This window comes from Neofelis nebulosa, chromosome 5, assembly GCF_028018385.1.
Source record: "Neofelis nebulosa isolate mNeoNeb1 chromosome 5, mNeoNeb1.pri, whole genome shotgun sequence".
NCBI classification, from domain to species: domain Eukaryota; kingdom Metazoa; phylum Chordata; class Mammalia; order Carnivora; family Felidae; genus Neofelis; species Neofelis nebulosa.
In genome coordinates, this window is record NC_080786.1 from 151,949,829 (window position 1) to 151,972,801 (window position 22,973).

The following is a 22,973-nucleotide window of genomic DNA, read 5'->3' on the forward strand; positions in this document are numbered from 1 at the left end:
TATTTAGTACTCCATTGTACGGATATACCAGTTTTGTTTTTTTTTAATATGAAATTTATCATCAAATTGGTTTCCATACAACACCCAGTGCTCATCCCAACAGGTGCCCTCCTCAATGCCCATCACCCGCTCTCCCCTCCCTCCCACCCCCCATCAACCCTCAGTTTATTCTCAGTTTTTAAGAGTCTCTTATGGTTTGGCTCTCTCCCTCTCTAACTTTTTTTTTCCTTCCCCTCCCCCATGGTCTTCTGTTAAGTTTCTCAGGATCCACCTAAGAGTGAAAACATACGGTATCTGTCTTTCTCTGTAGGACTTATTTCACTCAGCATCACACTCTCCAGTTCCATCCACGTTGCTACAAAAGGCCGCATTTCATTCTTTCTCATCGCCAAGTAGTACTCCATTGTGTATATACACCACAATTTCTTTATCCAGAATGGCAAGATATTTAAAGCGTTCAAGAGTTCTTTAATCCAGTATAGCTGCCCCATGGAAGGATATATAGTCACTATTCCAGGTTGGTAACTTTGGGTCCCGCATGTGTGGACTGTGGCTTCGGCACCATGCTGGAGGGCAGGGAATGAGGGTAACTGGAGGCATCCTGTGTGGTCGCCGTATTTCTTCCGGCTCTTTATCTCATAGCTGTCTCGTATATCTCCACCTAATTTTCATCTTGTCTAGACTGTAAGTTGAGCATTCAAGTTGGTGTCTCCCTGGGTGGCTCAGTCAGTTGAGCGTCCGACTCTTGATTTCAGCTCAGGTCATGATCTCACAGTTCGTGAGTCCAAAGCCCACGTTGGGCACTGTGCTGGCGGTGTGGAGCCTGCTTGGAACTCCCCCTCTCTCTCTGCCCCTCCCCTGCTCTCTCCCTCTCTCTCTCTCAAAATAAATAAACTTAAAAAAGTTTATGGGTGTCTCCCTTCCAGTGAAAAGGTGTAGACTTTAGTTTCCAAGGGTACCCGCTTTCCTCGAGGCAGGCAGGAGTTCTCAAAGGCTACTTATAAAATACGTGGTCTATTTTGAGGAAAACACAAACTATTGTTAGATTAATTCGCCCCAAACTTAGAGCATGGGTCTACCCTATAGATGTTTATGTGATTCAAGACAAAATGCAAATTAGCAGTCAACGGCAAGTTCGAGAGATTGGAAGACAGCATCTAATTCTTGAGCTTTCTTCAACACAATGTGGGCGTAACGGTCAGGATTAGACACTTGCTCTCCAGCATGGGTCGTGAAGTCAGTTTTTCTTCTTTGTGTCTACTTTCGTGGCTCAGCTACCAGGAGTCAAACAATATGGATTTACTTCTCTTTTGTAAGCATCAAATACACTCATTCCAAAGTCAAAGATCCCAACTAATTTATTAAAAACAAATACACCGCTGAAGAATGATTCAAGAGCTCAACAAAATACCGTTTCCGCCAGGGATCTTTCCACCACCGGGACAGATCATTTGCCCCGCCCCCCTTTATTCCTGACCTACAATAGCTGTATTTCTTTGATGCCAGACATTTGTATTAAACAGCCAAATGGGTGTGTTTGATATTGGGTATGTATCCAAAGACTCTAGTGTGCTTACACTACCGGTGTATTTTCCTCCCGGGCGCAGAGCTGAACTTGTCATTACAGTTAGGTGAAGTCACAGAGTGTGGGCAGAAGTGATATACGTTACTTCCAAGGCCCGGATCATTAAAAGTCTCCTGCGTATGGTCCCTGTATGGCATCAGCCAATTAGATTTACGAGAATGGGAAATAACCTTCTATTTTGCTAAGCTGTTGAGATTTAGGGATTTTCTGTTACAACAGCTATCTAATTAATACGGTTTACACGGCCTCACAGAGGACCGCATTCAATGACATATTGTAGCAAACGAATGACGGCATCTATTATTCATAAAGTGCATACTCTGTGCTGGACATTGTGCCAGGAACCTTACATTATCACATTAATCCTCATAACGTCTCTGGGGTGGACGCTATCATTTTCATTTTATAGACAGGCAAACCCAGAGCTTAAAGTGGATCAAGGTCACATAATTAGTGTAGTGGAGTATGTAATTGTCCCCAATTATTCATTTCCCTCTTTGTAAGAAGATTATACATCTGCACCTGTTGCTGTATGCAGATGCTTCAGTGTGGGATAAATATGTGTCTCCATCTCATCGGCCGTTGACATGGACGTGACACGTGACTTGTTTCTGGTCCATAGTCTCCGAGCGCATAACTTGGGCCATCCCCGAGCAGGACTTTTAAGGGCCCTTGCTTAATCTGGCATTCTCCTTGCCCTCTGACGCTAGCATGGAATGTCCCAGATCAGACTGGTCTTTCAGCTGGGACCCCAGAACAAGGAAGACACGGGGTGGCAGGCCCACAGCCGACCAGCAAAGGTACGCAACCCGAGGGAGAAATCAACGTCCGTCTTGTAAGCCACTGAGATGCTGAGACCTGCTTTTACCGCACCGACGCTAGCTAATACCTAAACCTTGATTCAGATGCAGTCAGTGCCACGCCAGGGTCTGTGCTTTTCATCACTGAATAACGCCTCCCAGGCACAATGTCACATTCACACACATTCTGGTTGGACGCTATGAGGAGAAAGTAAAGCATCCTCAAAAACCAACCAACCAACCAACCAACCAAACAACTCCCTTCTCATCTGGGTAGGAAGAAAGTAGATGTCTGTAAGTTTAAAGAGGCAACTGTCACAGCAGCAAGATTTGAACTTCATTTATAAAGACTTGTCTCTCACGTCGCATAAATGTTCAGATTTCGTGCCCCCAAACAATTGCGGGCAGGGATATGGATCCTTTTACCCGTAGATTCACTTGCTGGTGAATTTTGTAAAGTGTTCACGCTAGAAGCCATGTCTCAGTGACTAGGAATGTGACTGATGGTGACTATCAAAAATCGTTCACCGAACGAACCACCAGCGCCATATGGTCTCTGGTTCTCAGTACAACCATAGAGAGGAAATGTGAAATACGAGACTGAAGGGGCCTCGGGGGCTTAATCTGACCAGCATAAATCTGTAAAGACATGAATTAAGGTGCCGTTTGTTTAAAACGTGGAATTAACTTCAGACATTGCAATGGGAAAAGTTGATTGATGGCCTGAAGGCATGTGGACAGGATGAAGGTTTGAATGGTCACTTGAACACCACACAAAATCATTCCCTCAAGACTTATTTAAATAACCGTGCAGCTCAGTAATAAATAAAGAAAGAGATATCTATAATTGATTAGCAGGCATGATTAGATCAAAGCTACAGACAGTTTAGGGAACACGGAATGTTCTTTTTTAAGATGACATTGTCCTCAGAGGATAGGGTCCAAGATGGCAGCATGGGAAGCCTGTGAACGCATCTCCTCCCACAGACACATCAAATCTACAGCTACATATGGATCCTTTCCCTTTGAAAAAGATCTGAAAACTATAGATGAGCTGCTCTCCACAACAGAGAATAAAAGGACCACGTTAAGACGGGAAGGAGAGGCGGAGACAGTCTTGAAAGAAACCCCATCCCTGGTGCAGCAGCACCAGACAGGTGCTTCTTTCTGAGTGAGAGTTTGGTGCCCCGCACGGGGCACCCTGGCCTCTGGGATCTGTGCCAGAAAGACGAGCCCTCCAGATGTCTGGTTTGGGCAACCAATCAGGCTGATGTCCGGAAGTCCCAAAATGCTGTGGGAAACAGATTCCCCTCTTGGGGGGCTGGGGTATGGCTTCACTCAGCAAAAAAAAAAAAACAAAAAAAACCCAGCCGTTTGTAAAGAACCTAGATTATATGTGAGGGGCATTCATCCGTCGATCGGAGGCATCTGCTGCAGGGGCAGGGGCATAGCTGAGATGCTCCGGGAAATGGAGGTGCTGACACCATCGTTGTGCCCTCTGTCTAGCCTGCTTGTACAGCCAAGTGAGCTTGGACAAGGCGCCCTCCCACTGACTGGCTTGGAAGGGCAGGGTGAGCCGCTGTGTTGCTCGCTGAGACTGGAGAGTGGGGGAGTTGCAGCGCTCCCCTGCTCCCTGGCTGGGGCTGGAAGCCCTGGTGGTCACAGGATTCCCCCACTCCTAGACCAAAGCCAGGGCGCACACTCAGGCGAGACACTCTCTTGCTGCACCGGCGCAGATCAGACGTTTTCCCACTACCTTTCCGAAGCCGGTGAACTTGCCCTGCCCCCCGCCCCCTCCAATGGCCTTGCTAAAGCCAGAAGGCCCATTCAACCCACACAGCGGACACTCTTTGATCACCCGGCTCTAGTGGCTAAGAGAATTGACATTCCAGAGCTCCACAGGACCGTAACAAGTAGAAAGATAGCTCTTGGCAGGCCACCACCCCAGGGCACAGACAGCAGACACACACAACCTCAGTCTACCTGTGAAAAGGACCTGTCTACTGAAGCCTGGAGACTCAGCCTGAGGGACAGGCTTCCGATTTCCCCCACGCCAAGAGGCTAAGGAGGCACACTCGGCGGACAAAAGCAGGGAGACACAACCTTGGCCCTTTGGCCAACCTACAGGGCAATGAGACTTCCCAGAAAGAAGCTTCTACACTTGTCTAATGGCCCAGTTTTGTTTTTTTTTTAAAGTTTATCTATTTTTGAGACAGAGAGAGACAGAGATGAACAGGGGAGGGTCAGAGAGAGGGAGACACAGAATCTGAAACAGGCTCCAGGCTCGGAGCCGTCAGCGCAGAGCCCGACGCGGGGCTCGAACTCACGGACCGCGAGATCATGATCTGAGCCGAAGTCGGCCGCCCAACCGACCGAGCCACCCAGGCGCCCCACGGCCCAGTTTTTATAACTGCTGCCCAGGGGAGACCTCCAGATCTCCTGGCCTAGAGGCCAACATGGATTATGCTTGCAATCCCCCAAGACTGTATATCTTTGCATAGTGTACAAACTACTGCCCGAAGATCTGGCTTTTAGTCGCCCTGCAACTAGGTGCTAAACAGATTCTGCACCCCCCACCCAACCTTAGAACAGGCTGACAGGTCTTGGCATGTCTTCAACGTATCGATAATAACTTAGGCAGTTTAGACAATCACAAAGTTTCAAGAAACAACCATGAGTTAGGACAAAATCGAACAAGGTTTATCACCTATACAAGGACACTTCTTCAAGCCCGAAAGAGGTAGCTGTGTGGCCTAATACACAGACGCAGAGTCAAGCAAAATGAGGAAACAGAAATATCAAGGTTATTCAGACTTGAAGGAGAGATAAAGAATTCACCAGATAAGCAAAAGCTAAAGGAATTCATAACTACCAAACCAGCCTTACATGAAATCTTAAAGGGACTCCTTTAAGCTGAAAAGAAATGGCGCTAATTAATAATAAGAAAACTTATGAAAGTAAAAACCTTACTGGAAAATGTAAATATACAGTAAAAGCAGTGGGTTAATCACTTATTAAGGTACTTAGGAGGTTAAAAGACAAAAATAGTGAAATGAACTAAAACTACAATAAAGTTTAAGGAATACATAAAGCAAAAAGATATAAAAAGTGACATCAAAAACGTGAAACATAGAAGGAGGAGTAAAAATGTAGAGTTTTGGAATATGTTCAAATTTAAATTGCTATCGACTTAAAATAGACTGTTTTATACATCGTATGACATACGTGAAGTTCATGGTAAATCACAAACCAGACACTTACAGTAAGTACACCAAGGTAAATGAAAAACGAATTCAAGCATAACAATAAAGAAAACCATCAAACCACAAGGGAAGAGAGAAGAAGAAGAGAGGAACTATAAACACAACCAGAAAGGGGCGCCTGGGTGGCGCAGTCGGTTAAGCGTCCGACTTCAGCCAGGTCACGATCTCGCGGTCCGTGAGTTCGAGCCCCGCGTCGGGCTCTGGGCTGATGGCTCAGAGCCTGGAGCCTGTTTCCGATTCTGTGTCTCCCTCTCTCTCTGCCCCTCCCCCGTTCATGCTCTGTCTCTCTCTGTCCCAAAAATAAAAAATAAAAAACGTTGAAAAAAAAAAATTTAAACACAACCAGAAAGCGATGGACAAAATTGCAGTAAGTATGCCCTATCAACAATTACTTTAAACATAAATGGACAAAATTCCCCAATCAAAAACCACATAAAGTGGTTGAATGGATTTAAAAAAAAGATATCTATATGCTACCTTTAAGAAATTCCCTTTAGAAGTAAGGATACAAACTGACTGAAAGCAAGAGAGGAAAAAAGATATCCCATGGAAATGGAAATGACAAGAAAGGTGGCACAGCTGTACTTCTATCAGAAAAAGATACAAAAGACAAAGAGAAGCACTATGTAATGATACAGGGGTCAATCCAGCAAGAAGATAAAGCATTTATAGATATATATATGCGCCCAACTTAGGAGCACAAAAATAAATGAAGCAAATATTAACAAACGTAAAGGTAGAAATTGACAGCAACACAACAACAGTAGGCAATATTAACATTCCCCTTACATCAATGGATACATAACTCATCCAGACAGAAAATAAACTGGAAAACATTGGCCTTCAACAGCACATGAGGGCAGATGGACTTAATAAACACAGAGCAATTCCATCCAAAAACAACAGAACAGACTTTCTTCTCAAGTGCTCAAGGAACATTCCCCAGGTTAGACCATTACATTAGGTCACAGAAATAAGTCTTAATAAATTCAAGAAGACCAAAAGAATAGTGAGCATTTTTTGCAACCACAATGATATGAAACTAGAAATCAATTGCAAGAAGAAAGCTGAAAAATCTACAAATACATGGAGATTAAACAACGCGTTCTTGAACAACTACCGGGTCACAGAAGAAATCAAAGGAGAAATCCAAAAGTACCTGGAAGCAAATGGAAATAGAAATATGACATACCACAGTCTCTGCAGCAAAAGCAGTTCTAAGAGTTGAATTCATAACAATACAGGCCCACCTCAAGAAATAAGAAAAATTTCAAATAAACAATTTAATTTTACATCTCCCAGAACTAGAAAAAGAAGAACAATCACCCCCCCCCCAATTTTGTAGAAGGAAGGAAATAATAAAGATCAGAGTGGAAATAAATGGAATAGAGACTAAAAAGACAATTTAAAAATCAATGAAACTAAGAACTGGTTCTTTGAAAAGACAAACAAATTGACAAACCTCTAGCTAGACACACCAAGAAAGAAAGAGAGAGGGCTCAAACAAATAAAGTCAGAAATATAACAGAAGTTACAACTGATACCACAGAAATGCTAAGGATCATAAGAGACTATGAAGAACTACACCAGCAAATTGAACCGCTTGGAAGGAATGGATACATTTCTAGAAATGTACAATCTTCCAAAACTGAATCATGAAGACATAGAAAATCTGAATAGACTGATTACTGGTAAGGAGATTAAATCAGTAATCCAAAGCCTCCCAACACAAGTCCAGGAACACACGGTTTCACTAGTGAATTCTACCAAACATTCAAACAAGATTTAATACCTATCCACAAACTCTTCCAAAAATTGAAGAGGAGAGAAAGCTTCCATACTCATTTTACAAGCGCAGTGTTACCCTGAGACCCAAACCAGACAAGAACACTACAGGAAAAGAAAATTATAGGGCAATATCCCTGATGAATGTATATGAAAAATCCTCAAAAAATTAGCAAACCAAACTCAGCAATACATTAAAAGGGTCATACACTAAGATCAAGTGGGATTTATTCCAGGGATGCAAGCATGGTTCAATACCTGCAAGTTAATGAGTGTGATACACCACATTAACAAAATGAAAGATAAAATCATATGATCATTTCAATAGATGCAGAAAAAGTATTTGATGAAATTGAACAACCACTTACGATAAAAACTCTCAACAGTGTGAGTATGGAGGGAATGTGCCTCAACTTAATAAAATCCCTGGGAATAAACTTAACCAATGAAATGAAAGACCTGTACATCAAAAACCATAAGACATTGAGGAAATAAATTAAAAAGACATAAATAAGTGGAAAGATATTCCATGCTCATGAATTGAAAGAATTAATACTATTAAAATGTCCATACTACCCAAAGCAATGTACAGATTCAATGCCATCCCTATCAAAATTCTAATGACACTTTTCACAGAACTAGAACAAATAATTTTAAAATTTGGATGAAACCACAAAAGACCCCAAATAAAACAATCTTGGGAAAGAAGAACAAAGCTGGAGGTGTCATGCTCCCTGATTTCAAACTATACTGCAAAGCTATACTAATCAAAACAGTATGGTATTGACATAAAAACAGACACATAGATTAATAGAACAGAATAGAGAGCCCAGAAATAAATTCACACATATGTGGTCAATTTACAACAAAAGAGGCAAGAATATACAATGGGGAATCGACAGTCTCTTCAATAAATGGTGTTGGGAAAACTGGACATCTACATGCAAAAGAATAAAACTGGACCCACTATCTTACACCATATGTATAAAAGTCAACTCAGATTGGATTAAAGACCTGAATTTAAGACCTGAAACCATAAAACTTCTATAAAACATAGATGGTAAGCTCCTTGACATTGGTCTTGGCAATTTTTTTTGGATCTGTCTCCCAAAGCAAGGGTAACAAAAGCAAAAATAAACAACAGAACTTCATCAAACTGAAAATCTTATGCACAGTGAAGGAAACCTTTAACAAACTGAAAAGGCAACCTACTGAATGGGAGAAGATATTCACAAGTCACATATCCAAGAAGTGGGTAACATCCAAAATGTATTTAAAAACTTATATAACTCAATAGCAAGAGCAATCCAATTAAAAAAAAATAGGCAGAGGATCTGAACAGATATTTTTCCAAAGGAGATATACAGATGGCCAACAGGCATGCGAAGAGACGGTCAGCTTCGCTAATCCTCAGGGGAATGCACGATGAGATCTTACTCCGTGCCAACCAACGACTAGTTCAATAAGACATAAAATAACTAGTGTTGATGAGGATGTGGAGAAAAGGGAACTCTTGTGCTCTGTTGTGGGAATGCAAATTAGCACAGCCACTTTGGAAGACAGTACAGAGGCTCCTCAAAAAATAAAAAAAAAAAAGGAGAACTACCATCAGACCCAGCAATTCCACTAGTGGTTACCTATCTGAAAAATAAACAAAATATCTAACTTGAAAAGACGTACGCACCCTTTTGTTCATTCCAGCATTATTTACAAAAGCCAAGATACGGAAACGACCTCAGTGCTCACTGATAAATGAATGAATGGGGAAGACGTGGTGTGTGTGTGTGTGTGTGTGTGTGTGTGTGTGTGTGTATTATACTATATGTGTGTGTATATATATAATGGAATACTACTTAGCCATAAGAAGAATGAAATCTTGTTACCTGCAAAAAACATGCTAAGCAAAATAAGTCATACAGAGAAAGACAAATGCTGTGTGATTTCACTTACGTGTGGAATCAAAAAAACCAAAACCAACAAAACTCAGTCACACAAATACAGAGAACAGATGGGTGGTTGCAGGGGGTGGGGGTGGTTGGTAGGAACGAAATGGGGGGAAGGGATTAAGAAATATGAACTTTTAGTTATAAAACAAATAAGTCATGGTTGTGTAATGTGCAGCGTGTGGAATATAGTCAGTAATATTGCATTAATTTTGTGGGGTGATGGACGACAACCAGACTTATCGTGGCAACTGCTTCACAGTTCACAAATGTCAAGTAACTACGGTGTGTGCCTGAAACGAATATACTATTGCACATCAGTTATATCTCGAATTTCACTTTATCTTATTTTTAAGTATTCATTTATTTGTTTGTTTATTTTGTGAGAGAGAGAGAGAGAGCGAGCGCACAGGTTGGGGAGGGGTAGAAAGAGAACAAGAGAGAAACCCAAGCAGGCTCCACCCTGTCAGTGCAGAGCCCGACACAGGGCTCGAACTCACGAACTGTGAGGTCATAACCTGAGCTGAAATCAAGAGTCAGATGCTTAACCGACTGAGCCACCCAGGTGCCCCTATATCTCAAATTTAAATAAAAAGAGGGTAAGAATACCATTAGAGTACTAACTACCATCATGATAATCTCTTCTTTGCATAAGACCCCAATCATTTCTAGAGCCAATTGTTTAAAATACACTTTAAAATGTGTTATCCCAAATGACTGCATTTTATCTTTTTTAATCTCCTTAAACCCTCAAACTACAACTAAAAAAAAATCTTAATTCAACAAATATCTTGATGATTTTTCAACCTAACTACCAATTTCCCTTTAATTCATATTACTAAATTTAATAATTCTGAAAAAATCCAGAGGGACTCCATTCTCTTCTGATATTTAAAATGACATTTGAAAATAAAAAATAGAAACAATAAATGCCGTCTAAATAAACTATAAATCCAAACATGTTACACTTAAACATCTCAATTCCACAAACCTTAAAGTCTTGATACAATGAGTTGAAAAACAAAACACAAACACAAACACAAACACAAACAAAAACCCTTGGTTTCAAAAGTGTCATTACTTTAGTGCTGGTAAAAATACAGGAGCCTTAAACGCTAGCCTTTTCCCCTAGCTTCCTTCCCCGTGTTTCGACTCTCTCTGGTCTATTTCCCTTACTAATCTGGATATTGCTTACATACCATTTGTTTAAGGAAGAGTTGTCGAAAAAGAAAAGAGCCTCACCCTGCCTGCTTGCCCATTTTGGTAAAGAAGTTTCATCGTATTTTCATGAAGATTCACATAGTCAAGATTCAACCGTTGGGAAAAGCAATACTTTCTACCCATGAAAATCAGCGAATGGGGTTAAGCTTCAATAAGGGTGTATTTATGTATTTTTCATTGCCAATAATTTTTTCCTTTTGCTTATTCAACAGCTCTTCTGATGTCTTGTTTTATGTAAAGGCAGGGATAGTTTGTAACAAGATGGGGGGAGGATTTGAGAGGGAATGAACACATTTCTATATACTGAAAGGCAACAGCCTATGTAGATCCTTGTATTAAATGGAGACCCGGATCATAAAAGTTAACATATACTATTTGATGATGTGCAGGAAATGCCAGGGTAAGGTGACAAAATTATTTTTTAAAAAAATTATACAAAGTGCACAGGGATAAAGATTAAGTCTCCTTAACAAATCTTACTTGAAATGGGTAAACCAATTATTTTGGAGTATGCCATTGACTGCCATCGGGGCATAATGATGCTTTGCTCAACAATTAGCCACCCAGGAAAAAAGCAAATCCTAGTTTGATAAATTAGCACCAAATACATGAGCATAGAATCTACCAGAACTAAAGATCATTGACTGAGCAATTTCCTATACCTAGATCATTTACATTCCCATCTTTTTTTTTTTTTTAACTCACGAGAGAAATTGAGCTTTAGAACTCACCAGTACATTCCTTTAGAAGTGATCTTTTTTTTATGGAATGATCTATATTTTTGTATGGATTTATCTCCTAACTAATCTCGACTTCTCGTCTACTGATAGCTTCAGATGGCACAAAGCCAGGATACAGTTGTTTTAAGTGCTAACAGTACTCCATGCACCACTTCTCTCCACTTTAGGCAGAAACTCTTCTATAAATCACATCAGGGATAAACTTAGCAATATCTATCAGGAATGGAAATGGAAGAAATCGTGTAACATCTCACCCTCTGACCAGGTTTGGAATAGACTCCTTCTGCCTTCAGTCGAGATCGTGAAAAAACCCCACAAAAACTGGAAGGTATAAGCACACCGCTTTAACCCAGTCCTAAGTGCTCTGCATGCGTCCCCTTTAGAAAGCAATGGCAAGCTTGGAAACACAGTTGGAAAGCCCAGCAAAGAAAATCAGGATTTACCTTATTTACCTTCATAGAGAACAAACCGGAATCAGCTCAAGACTAAACCAACACACATAAGTGTATCCTCAAAAGAGAAAAGCAGCCCAGTGTATTGTAAAGGCGTTATCAGTTATTTCCCACCAGTTGTCAAACTTAGACTGGGCTCTGCAATTCAAATTGTGCCTTGGAACACCTGGATGCTACTCTTAAAAGCTGTCTATTAGAAATGTGATTGCCACTTTTCTCTACTATTTTTCCTCATCAGTATTGGCGGGTGTGAGGATCTATGACCAAAGATGAGGACAGCAGGACAGAGACCAATTTTGCCCAAGGTGAAGGCAGAATGGCGAGAGAGACTTACCTGCTTTCACTCAATGGATGCTGAAATGGAACTCGGGTGATAATAAGTCCTCCCCTCTTGCACAGTTTCCTCCTTGTTTCCTATGCCTGCAACCTTGGAAATGTAGCTGCCCTGTTCACATACTGGCTTAAAGATACAGTTACCGCATCTCACCTCACTAGCACACTTACTTCCCTTTCCTGGAGCTCACTGGCTCTTTTTTTGGAAGAGTCTGTCAGGTCTGGACCAAGAGTAATTTATTTCTCTACCTCTGTGGTCTCAGGACCTCTAGACAGGATTTGGTTAACTGGTATCTTGCTGACAGGGTGCTCCTACAGTCTTTCTGTCATCGAAGGCCCATTCAAAGTGAAGAGGAGAGTGACAGGGTAAGAAATGAATGGATGCTTTTGAAACCAAAGGGACTTGGTTGAAACTAGGTAACTCTCATCAAAGACTGATCCAGGGTGTGTGTGTGTGTGTGTGTGTGTGTGCGCGCGCGCGCGCGCGTGCGCGCACCCCCCCCCCCCCCCATACCCCCTTTCTCCCCGAGGACAGGGTCATTCTCCATCCTTAGTTCAGCTTGCATCTTTTGCTGTTTTAGTGCTCTTGATTTTGAATAGTTACTCTGATGCACCGCCATGCGTGAAATGGATGATTTGCAAGCTTCTCTGTCCCACGCAATTCTGTGGATAATCAGATATCCAGATTCTGCACGGGCAAGAGAATCGTTCCTTTATAGAAAGTGATTGCTCCTGCCACCAAAGGAGCTGATAGTGTTCCCGGGGCAGCCAACTGGGAGGTGGGAACCTGGCTTCCGTGCTCTGGCCTTGGTGCTGAATTCGGAACCTGCTGCCGGAACCATCTCCGTGGCCTCTGGGCAACTTTGGGAGGTTTGAGAGGGTGCCGGCCAGTTCTGGCAGTCCCCTCACGGGTCGCCGGCAGGAATTTGGGCAGAGCCGATTCCCTGGGACCCTCCAGAGGGTACGCGGCTGGCTTATTTCTTAGCCTGAAGCGGGGAAAGTTTTGTCCAACGCATTTTTGTAACTGGAGCTGCCTTCTCCCCTCCCACCTGGGTCGCCATGGAGACTCAGCTCTTTCTTTCTCCAGGCAAAATGGGCGAAGCTTAGTTAGCAGTGCCCTGACTATAGCAAGCCCCTTTTTCTTTCTAATCAGCTCCTGGGCATCCCCTTCCTCTTTTCCGCAGAAGAAAGGTAGGGCAGGGTGAGAAGCTAGTCAGGATGTGCCATTGCAACCCTGCATGGTGGGGGCTGCCTAGTACCTTCAGACTTTGGATAAAAGCAAGCAGGAGGCACTCTATAAACATATAATGAATCTCCAACTCCCAAACACTGGAGTTCTCTCTCTCTCTCTCTCTTCCTTTTTTGGGAGTGGAGGCGGGATTCTTTGGAAAATTCTGGTATTTTGTTTCTCCATTAACCTCACCCCATTTCTGTGGCTGTTTCTATTAAGACATGTTTCCTCCTTAAAAGTCTCTCCATATTGAGGCTGGTACAAGAGATATACCTGTGGATCGACCCAAGGTTTTATTGGGTTTGGGGAATACTAATGTTATTTCTGTTAAAAACTAATTCAAGCTTAATGTCTTGATGCAAATGAAAATATACCCAGGAGGAAGCAAGTCAGGGGATTTGTCCAATCCCTAAATGCCATAAACATCTCATTTTATCTGAAGGGGTTTTCTTTCTTTCTTTTTTTCTTTTCTTCCAATTACAAAACAATTCAGTTCACTTCTAGGGAGAAGTGTTTGTAGCCATCATATCGTGCATTCCTGGTTTTCCTGATAGAGAACAGTTAGGACTTATTGTTTCCCATTCTCTGCCTGTTTCTCCCCACCCCTCACTTTTCCTTTTCTTCCTTCTCATGTTCTCTGTCTCGGTCTCTGTCTCTCTCTTCTATGCAAAAACGAACAAGGATACAGCTTTCCATAAAGACAATGGGCTTTTCCCAACTGGAAATGACTACACCGCAAGCCGCCCCTGCCAGTTAATCAGTGCATTTCTTCTTTGCCAATGGATGTTGAAATGATGTCTGCAATAACTGCCTGGGTTTCTCTGAGCCCAGGGCATGCAGACCCCTCCTCTCCCCGCCCCCCCCCCTTGCGAGTTTTCAGTTGCTAATGAAAACCATATGAAACAGATTTCCCTTCTGTTATGTAACCGGCTTCTCCCTCGCCTTTCCCTTGACTTGGGCATCATGTTTCTCTCATCAGCGTGGAGCATGCAGCGGCGGCGGAGCCTGGGGAGGGGGAGGTGGGGACCCGAGGGCACGGAACGTTTTGCCCAGATTGATGCCAGCTTCTCGCCTTCGAGCAACTCAGCGCACCGCTTACCTTGTTGCGGACAGGGTGGTTTCACTCAATCATGATCTCCTCTCTTGGAACGGAGCAAGATTTAATATTTCACTACACGATGGATGGTGAGGGGAGAAGATTTAAAAAAAAGAAAAAAGAAAAAAAAAAAGAAAAGAAAAGGAAAGAAAAACTGGAATCAGGTGGTCAAATTTCACACCAGCCCCGGGAGGCTATTAGGAGACTCCATTCTCCTGGCGGTGCCTCCAGCTCTGGGTCTGGCTTCCCGGTTCCCGCGGATCCCCACCCCTCCACCCGCCCAACCTCTCCGGCCAGGTGCGGCCGTCTGCAAACTGGCTCCCTCTGGCCGCGAGCGGAGAGGAGGGCTGGGCGCGGGGTCAAAGGAGGGGCGGAGGGGCGGAGGGGTGTGCGTCGGGTTCGGACGCGGGCGGGAGACCCGGTGGAGGGAACGGGGAAAAGGCAAGAGTGGCGGAAAAAAAAAAAAAAAATTCCCGGCTGGGAGAAAAGTGATGGGCCACGCAGGGAGACGTCATGAAAGCCGCAGATTCAATGATCGCTCCTCAGTTCCAGCGGACTGGCTGAGCCCCGCTGGCCGCGCACGAACCGGCGCGGCCGCGGGGATAAAAACGAGCGCAGCGCCGCGTGCTGGAGAAAAGCGGCCACACAGTGTGTCCCCGAGAGGCAGGGGGTGGGGACACGGAGGGGAGGAGCGGGAGGCCGGGAGACGCCCACCCGCCTCCCACACCCCTCCCCGGGTGGGGGTGGGGGTTGGGGGACACTCCGTCGACCCCTTCCCAAGCCAGAGCCGGCGCGGAAGCCACCGAACCAAACCCCCTCCCCCCCCCCCCGCCACTCCAAGATGAAGCTGCAAAATTGGGGGCGCTCCACGCTGGGGGAACCTTTTGGGTTCAGCCTCCGGTTCCCACCTTCCCTGCTATGTCACCGAGTAAATTATTCCTGGAGAAGAGCCTGGACAGCGGCAAAAAGCCGAAGCTCGGGGATCAGTTTTTGTCTGCTGCTTGGAGGGGCTCCGTCTTTTGGGTTTTGTGAAAGCGGGAGAAAGAGGGGCTTGTCTCGCTCTGGGCTGAAACCAAGGAGTCCGCCTGGGCGCAGGAGCTGGGCGCGCACTGCCCGCGTGGCCAGGAGGGGGCGCCGCGAGCGACTGGGGTTGGGGGCGGGGCGGGGGGGGGGGGAACGGCCGAGTGGAACCCAGTGGAAGCCCCGCCCGCTGCTTCCTTCAGTCGGTCCTGTCCACAGCAGCTGGGGTCGCTGCTGTTGCCCCATCCTACCCCACCCTGAGGTCTCTTCACAGGCACTGGAGACAAAGAAAGGGACCGTGACCTTTCTCATGCATACCTCGGCTCCCCTTCCAAGTTGATTTTGTCAGGATTTAGACTATTGCCTACTCGATCCCGTCCTTTGATTTCTAACTTGCTTTGTATGGTTAGTCCAGGGGCCGCCTCACAATGCTCCCCTCTGCAGCCCTTCTTTTTCTTATGGTCACCGTCAACAATATTTCCCCATTTCCAAAGCCGTTCCACAGCTTGCCGCGACCTCTGCGCAGTCCACCCTTTTATGCCCTCTTTCCCCTAGGGATACATCGATTGGCCACTAAATTTTAAGAGCAATGACGACCATTCACTGGTAATTGTGTCATGACTGTTTCATAACTGGCTGTTCTTTTGCAACTTTACAAAGCGGGTTTCCTTTCACCAGGCGTGGAATTTCTATCTCCAAGGGGACGACCCTATTCCAGAAAAAGGGTTGATGGAGAACTCTTGTTTCCAAGACCATTGTATTCCACATTTATGCATTCTAATTACACAGCAGTTCAGCTCTTCAAGAATGCTGTCTGCTTTCTAAAAACGATTGGTGTGGAGAGGTGTTTGCCTTAAGTTGCATCAACAGTTATATACAAATCAACCGGGTAGCCTGTGAGCTCCTCTTTGCTGCTGTTTTTCCCTGAGAGGTTATCATCTCACTGGCTTTTCCTTGGGGGTCACAAATTCCGCATACGGGAGATATTGGTATGTGTAATACGTGATTTTTATGCTCCACAGGGCTTCCCGGATCTAGTCCTTGTGTTAGACATAAAGATAGACAAAGAACAAGTAGACTCAACAGTCCCTGAAGAATCCTTGAGCAAGTCTGCAAGATGCAGGGTTTCGGGGGCACAGCCCTAGAGCCTTAAAAGAACAACTCACGCTGACTGTAGTTGCCTACAGAGCATTCTTTTTCGTCTGTGAAGGCGCTCTGGATATGCCCGCTAATTTTGACTGCACATATTTCTGCCAGTTGAAGGATTTCCCAACATTTATTCCTTCCAAGACATCAGACTAAGTAGGTGAGTCAAGAGAGGGTAATAACCCGCTTTTCTCCTCTGAACGTTTGGAAAACTCCCCTGGCTTGACATTGGCCAGAGTGCTGGGGGCTACAGCTCTTTCTGAACGGTGCAGTGGCTTGTGTTGAGTGAAGCGGATCACATTAGCACGGCATGGGATTCGACCAAAGCCAGAGACAGCAATTGGTTTTACTAGATTCGTTTATTCCTGAGAGATCTCAGGTGGTGATCGTCACCGCCGTAACGAAGTTGAGTCTCCGTGGCATCTGAAAACCAGGCAACCTGTGCTTTGCCGCTCCTCTGAGCTTACGAGAGACCTGTCTGTCGGGACAGGATGCGTTCAGCGTGTCTGGAATCTTCCTTACGTATCTATTTTATGATTTCAGATGAGGCCAAGGCCTCGGGTGGAGGGGTGGGGTGGCTGCCACTGGGGACTTCCAAGTCTTTAGCTCTTCCCGCCTCTGGGGGGGGTCAGGACTCCAAAGATGACGAAGACAGCGGCTTCTAGTATGGATTGATTCTTCTGTGTGGACAAGGCTGGGTTCTCCCCCACACATCAAACTGTAACGGAGGCTTATTAGCTAGGAGGATTGACAAACTGAATTATCCCGACTGGGTGTCATTTGCTGTGTGTAATCTCATTTTTCTCCATCATTGATGGTGGCAATTTACGACCCGATCTATCTCCCTCCCCGCTGTGTATATCTGGCCTCAGCTTTGGACAGGCTGACACCAGAACTGTGGTGGGCGGCAGTTTCTGGTCTCCGTCTCATCTTGCTTTGTCTTATGTCTGTTGGCTTGTCCGATATTTAAGCCTTTACAGCTGCTGAGGGTACCCGTTTCTCTTCGTTTCACTTCCCCACCTGCCTCTCCCCCTCCCCCCTGCAAAACCCCAACACTAAAAGCATCTTTAAAGTGCAGAGATGGGTGTATAATTTTTAAATAACTTATTTTAACTATCATAGAGCATTTTAAAGAGTCTCAAGGAAGAAATTTAAGAATTATTCCATTCTACTGCTGTACTTCCAGTGGACTGAATGGATTCCGTCCATGTTTCGTATTGAGGGAATATCCAAGAAGAGCTATTGTATTTCCATTTTGGATTTGGATGGTAAATTTTGAGACATTTTGTTGTTGTTGTTGCTTGTGTTTTGTTTTGCTTTTGGACATACATTAAAAAATTTTTTTTTAATGTTTATTTGTATTTGAGAGAGACAGAGAGCAACTGGGGAGGGGCAGAGAGAGAGAGGGAGACACAGAATCCAAAGCAGGCTCCAGGCTCTGAGCTTTCAGCACGGCTCAACGCAGGGCTTGAACTCATGAGCTATGAGATCATGACCTGAGCTGAAGTCGGACACTTAACCGACTGAGCCACCCAGACACCCCTAAATTCTTTCTTTTTTTTTTTAAAAAAAAGGTTATTTATTTATTTTGAGAGAGGGCGAGGGAGTGTGAGAGAGGCAGAGAGAGAAGGACAGAGAGAATCCCAAGCAGGCTCCACATTGTCAGCACAGAGCCCGATGCAAGGCTAGAACCGAGGAACTGTGAGATCCTGACCTGAGCCCAAATCAAGAGTCGAATGCTTAACCGACTGATCCACCCAGGAGCCCCGATAAACTCTTTCTTATAAATGTTTTATTAGTTCATCATTTGGTAGGTATCATGCCTCTTAATCACAGTGTCCCCCAAGAAACTCATCAAGATGCAATTTTCAAAAGTCATAATAGCTTCAAATACAATATTTCAGAAGACAATGAGAAGCGATGTTTACAAAAAAATTGCATAGTCTTCCTGTACCTCTTACTGGAAATAATTTTAGTTACCGTGAAATCTGTGCAACACAAACACTGAGGGCCAAAATAAAGGACCTAAGTTTGTAAGACACTCTTTGCATAGTTAACAACGTGCTAAGATGCCTGGATTCTGTGGCTCAGGTTTTTGTTTTTGTTTTAACTGACACTCTTAGCAAAGAGGCTATGAGTTGGAGAGGATGAGGTCAAGTTGGTTGTTTTGTATGCTGTCACAACGGTCTGTGTGTCACCCCCTGTGGTCACAATGGGCACCAAGCAGACAGACCTTGTTTGTCTTCAGTAGAGGTGGAGCTCCAGCCAGCATTCACAGGCTTCCGTGGCTGTCCCAACAGGGCCTTCCCAGCCTTCTTTCTTGGAGACACATCCCAGAGTCCAGTTCCAAATTCCGGATCAGCCTTGGTGGTCTTAAGCGAGATTCATATATTTAAGCAGTCTTGGTCCCAAGGGTCCATGCCACTTGGTCCGTGGCAAGTGATGGATTTAGCGAGGGGTTTCTTGCTCTATCGTTTTATCTGTAAAATGGTGTTGCTGGTGGGTTCTTTGGGAAGCAGACTCTGAAATGGATGTTTTTAGGGATGTGTCTCAGGGTGTTAGGTCTGTGGGATCAACATGTACGGAAGATGAGGTAAGGAAGTGTGAGTGAGCAGCAGGGCGGACATCATCTTGGCCCATCCCACGGGAAGTTCCGAAGATAAACTAAACCATTAGAGTTGTCCTGTATTACGCCAAGTTTGCCCCCACAGGATTGGTCCCTGGTAGGAGCCATCTGGGAAGGCATGGCTGTGGGAAAGGAGGCTTTAGGTACTCTGCATCTGATGGCTAAAAAGAGCTTTTTAGCAGTTAGTCGGTAAGCCCTCTCCCGAAGGAGGAGCTTAGTGACACAGTTCCACATCTGCCAAAAATGGGGATAATAGCATTACCTATTGAATAGGGTTCTTGTGACGATTATACGACATATATGACATAATTCATATAAGAGGTCGAGCCCGCAGTCTGCCATAGAGTCGCGGCTTAATAAATGTCAGCTCTTTATTGACGGCTGATGCTTGTCATTTTTATGATTACACAAACTCAGGATTGTGTTTTCAAGTACCTCCAGATTTGTATCCACACAGGTTTAAGTCCCTCCTCAAGCACCAGAAAAATACTGAGAAGGCTTCATATTGTCTCTGATTAGCTAAGCCCCATCAGTCCCTGAGTCCTTTCATCCCTACTGCCCCGCTTCCTGGAAGAGGAGGAGCCCAAGACTCTGGCATCGACTGCCTCTCCTTCCGTCTGAAAGGGAAGGGGTCTAGACAGGAGTAAGTGGTCGGTATATGTTACATAATCCTCTAATTACACAAGGAAGTTTGGCTCTCACTTTGTGGGAAACGGTGGTAAGAATTATCTTTTTGTACGCCCATAGGAAACCCTGGTAGCCACAGATCATGGCTTGCTTTTCCTTGCACTGTCATTCTCAACACCCAGGGATTTATTTAGGTAGTTCTTTCCTCCCATTTTCTCCTTATGTGGAATGGAAGCGTGAGGGATGGAATGTAGAATCCGTAATAATTCCGAAGTCCACGAGAAAGACAAACATCCCCGCCCGGAAGGTGCAGTGATGCCACAGTTTAGCACAGGCTCCGTGAAGTTGATTGCTGGTGGCCAAGAAAGAACAGATCTCCTCTGCAGCCTCAAGTCCCCGAGCTGTTGTCACTACTTGTACCTATCTGCTGACCCAAGACCCACCCGACAGCAGGAAGGAGAACACTGGTGACGAAGACGCTATGAAAGTGAGGAAACCACAGACTAGAGGATGTTGAGGTCACCTCAGAGATTATTTGGTCCCTCTTCGCTTCCACGAGCCTCTCTCTGACCCCGATCCAAGGCCCCCGGGTGGCCTCTCCCCCCGAATCACCTTGATTCGTTTTGACTTCCCAGCTCTTACGTCGGTCGCTTCTTCACCGCGTCCACGCTGCGAACGCCTACCTCCTCTCAGACTTTTAGCTTGTTTCTTACCTTTTGACCCTCCCAGAATAATTTCCCCTCTTCCTGAAGCTGTAGGTTCTCAAGTCTGACCCTAGTGACCTGTGCCTTCTGGTGCCTGTCTTCTCATTCTGTCTCATGCATTTAACAGATTCTTTTATCGAACCGTAAATATGAAAGGCGTATTTCCCATAGAGCTATACCATCATTTCCCGACAGATATAATTCAGGAGAGAAACATGATACAAGACAATGAGATAATGGAATGGATTTTTGCCCAAATGCTTCATGGGCAACAAGATAATAATAGAGCCTTTAGAAATTTAAGGGATCTTGGGGAAATCACTTAACTTTTTAGGCCCTCCAAGACAAGAATAACTACGATACCTCTTATAAGTTTTCTGTTGCTGCATAACAACTCCAAACTTAGTAGCTTAAAAAATGACCACTTGTTAGCTCATAGTTCTGTAGGTCCACAGTTCAACAGGGCACGGGCGGGTTCTCCGCTTAGGGTATCACAATGCTGGAACGAAGCCGTCAGCCTGGTCTGGGAAAAAATCCACTTCCAAGCTTATTCTTGCTCTTGGCAGAATTCACTTCCTTGGGATTGTAAGGCTGAGGTCCTCCATGATCTTATTGGCTGTCAGCAGGAGGCCGTCCTCTGTTTCTGGAGGCTGCCTGCATTCCCTCATGTAGTCCCTCCAGCCTCAGGCCATGGGAACGGCATAGATTTCTTTTCACTTTTCAATTCTCTGATGACTTCTGCTACTATGAGGGGGAGAAAACTGCTTTTGAAAGACCCATGGGATGAGAGCAAGCCCATCTAGATAATCTCTCCGTGTTAAGGTCACCTGAGTAGGGACCCTAATTATGTTTGAAACATCCCTTCTAGAATTCTGCCTATCACATACCTGCTTCAGAGGGTTTTTATTAGATGGGATGACACATGGGTAAACGGTATATTAAAAGTGAAGTTTTGTGATATCTATTTTTCTCTGGCTGACTTATTTCCCTTAGCGTGATTTCACTCTCATGTGGAATTGGAGAAACTCAACAGAGGAACACAGGGGAAGGGAAGTAATAAGATCAAAACAGTCAAGGGGGCAAATCGCAAGAAGCTCTTAAATACAGAGAACAAACTGAGGATTGCTGGAGAGGAGGTGGGGTGGGGGACGGACTAAGGGGGGGATGGGTACTGAGGACACTTTTCCGGATGAGCCCTGGGGGTTGTACTCCTAAAGCCAAGACTACACCGTATGTTAACTAACTTGAATTAAAAAGAAAAAAAAAAAAACATTTAAGAGGCGCCTGGGTCGCTCAGTCGGTTGGGCATCCGACTTCGGCTCAGGTCATGAGCTCACAGTCCGTGAGTTCGAGCCCCGGGTCTGGCTGTGCTCACAGCTGGGAGCCTGGAGCCTGCTTTGGATTCCGCGTCTCCCTCTCTGTCTGCCCCTCCCCTGCTCATGCTTTGTCTCTCTCTCTCTCTCTCTCTCTCTCTCTCTCTCTCTCTGTCAAAAATAAATAAACATTACAAAAAATTTTTTAAAAAATTTAAAAAGTAAATAAAAGTGAAGTTTTAACGGAAACACCGAGCGATACGCATGGTTTTGTTGAGCTGCTGATTCACTTCGCTGCCACGACCTAGCAGCCAGGCCGCAATTCATTGATCCATCTTTTGCCCTGACCCTTCCTCCAGCTTTTCTGACTCCTGAGCGTGTGTTTCTAGCTCTGTGATGAAGGATTCTTTCTGCAGAACCCTCTTGTCACCAAGGCCGGAGGCAGGAAGAGCTGACGTGAGGTTTGGTTCATCCTTGTGGGGTTCCAGCCTCTGCTTGTGGGTTCCAGCCTGTTTGTGCCATGGTATGGCTCTTGCTGCCGCCCTCTCTAGCTCGTCTGGGGCTAAGATCATAGTAGTGGCTGCATTTTTCTCTTGCCGTCTTGTGTTCCACTTGCTGTCGGCCCGCGCGTTGACAGGATAGACTTCGTTACTTGGACGGGTAACCCCAGCCTTAGTGGGTTAAGATGGGGGCCCTCGGTGGTGCTATCACTGTGAACTTGCCATGATTTTCTAGGACTGTTGAATAAGGGAATAATAAGAGGTGCCCTAGTACATTCCTGAATTCAAAAATAGACCTTGTCCACGTTATAGAATAGAAACCCAAGTTGTCTCCGGTCATCAGGATCGCTCCCGACAGCCGGGGACCCCTTTTCTGCCTGCCGGTTTAGCCGCGTAAGGGGTCCCCGAAGGCCAGGGTGCAATCTCAGCTTTCAATGCATTAGAAATATTACCATGCTTTGTAGTAGATGCCTTCTTCCCTTGGACATTAGCCCTCCAGACCCATCAGGTCAAGGTAGCAGGGATGAGAAGCGAACGTCATTTGGTAAAATAGAGATGGCCCCACTCTCCTCGATCCCCCCATTGGTT

General features: G+C 44.9%; 1 protein-coding gene across 2 annotated transcripts in view; it reads right to left on the reverse strand.

Annotated features, from left to right (window-relative positions):
• Positions 1-15,033, reverse strand: part of KCNJ6 (potassium inwardly rectifying channel subfamily J member 6) — a 266,632-nt gene extending 251,599 nt beyond the window's left edge. The window contains exon 1 of one of the 2 annotated variants that reach the window (XM_058731996.1): positions 14,453-15,033. The gene's annotated coding sequence lies outside the window, so the exon portion shown is untranslated. The remainder of the gene's footprint in view (positions 1-14,452) is intronic. The other variant, XM_058731995.1, reaches the window with a different exon arrangement.
• Positions 15,034-22,973: the final 7,940 nt, after the last annotated feature.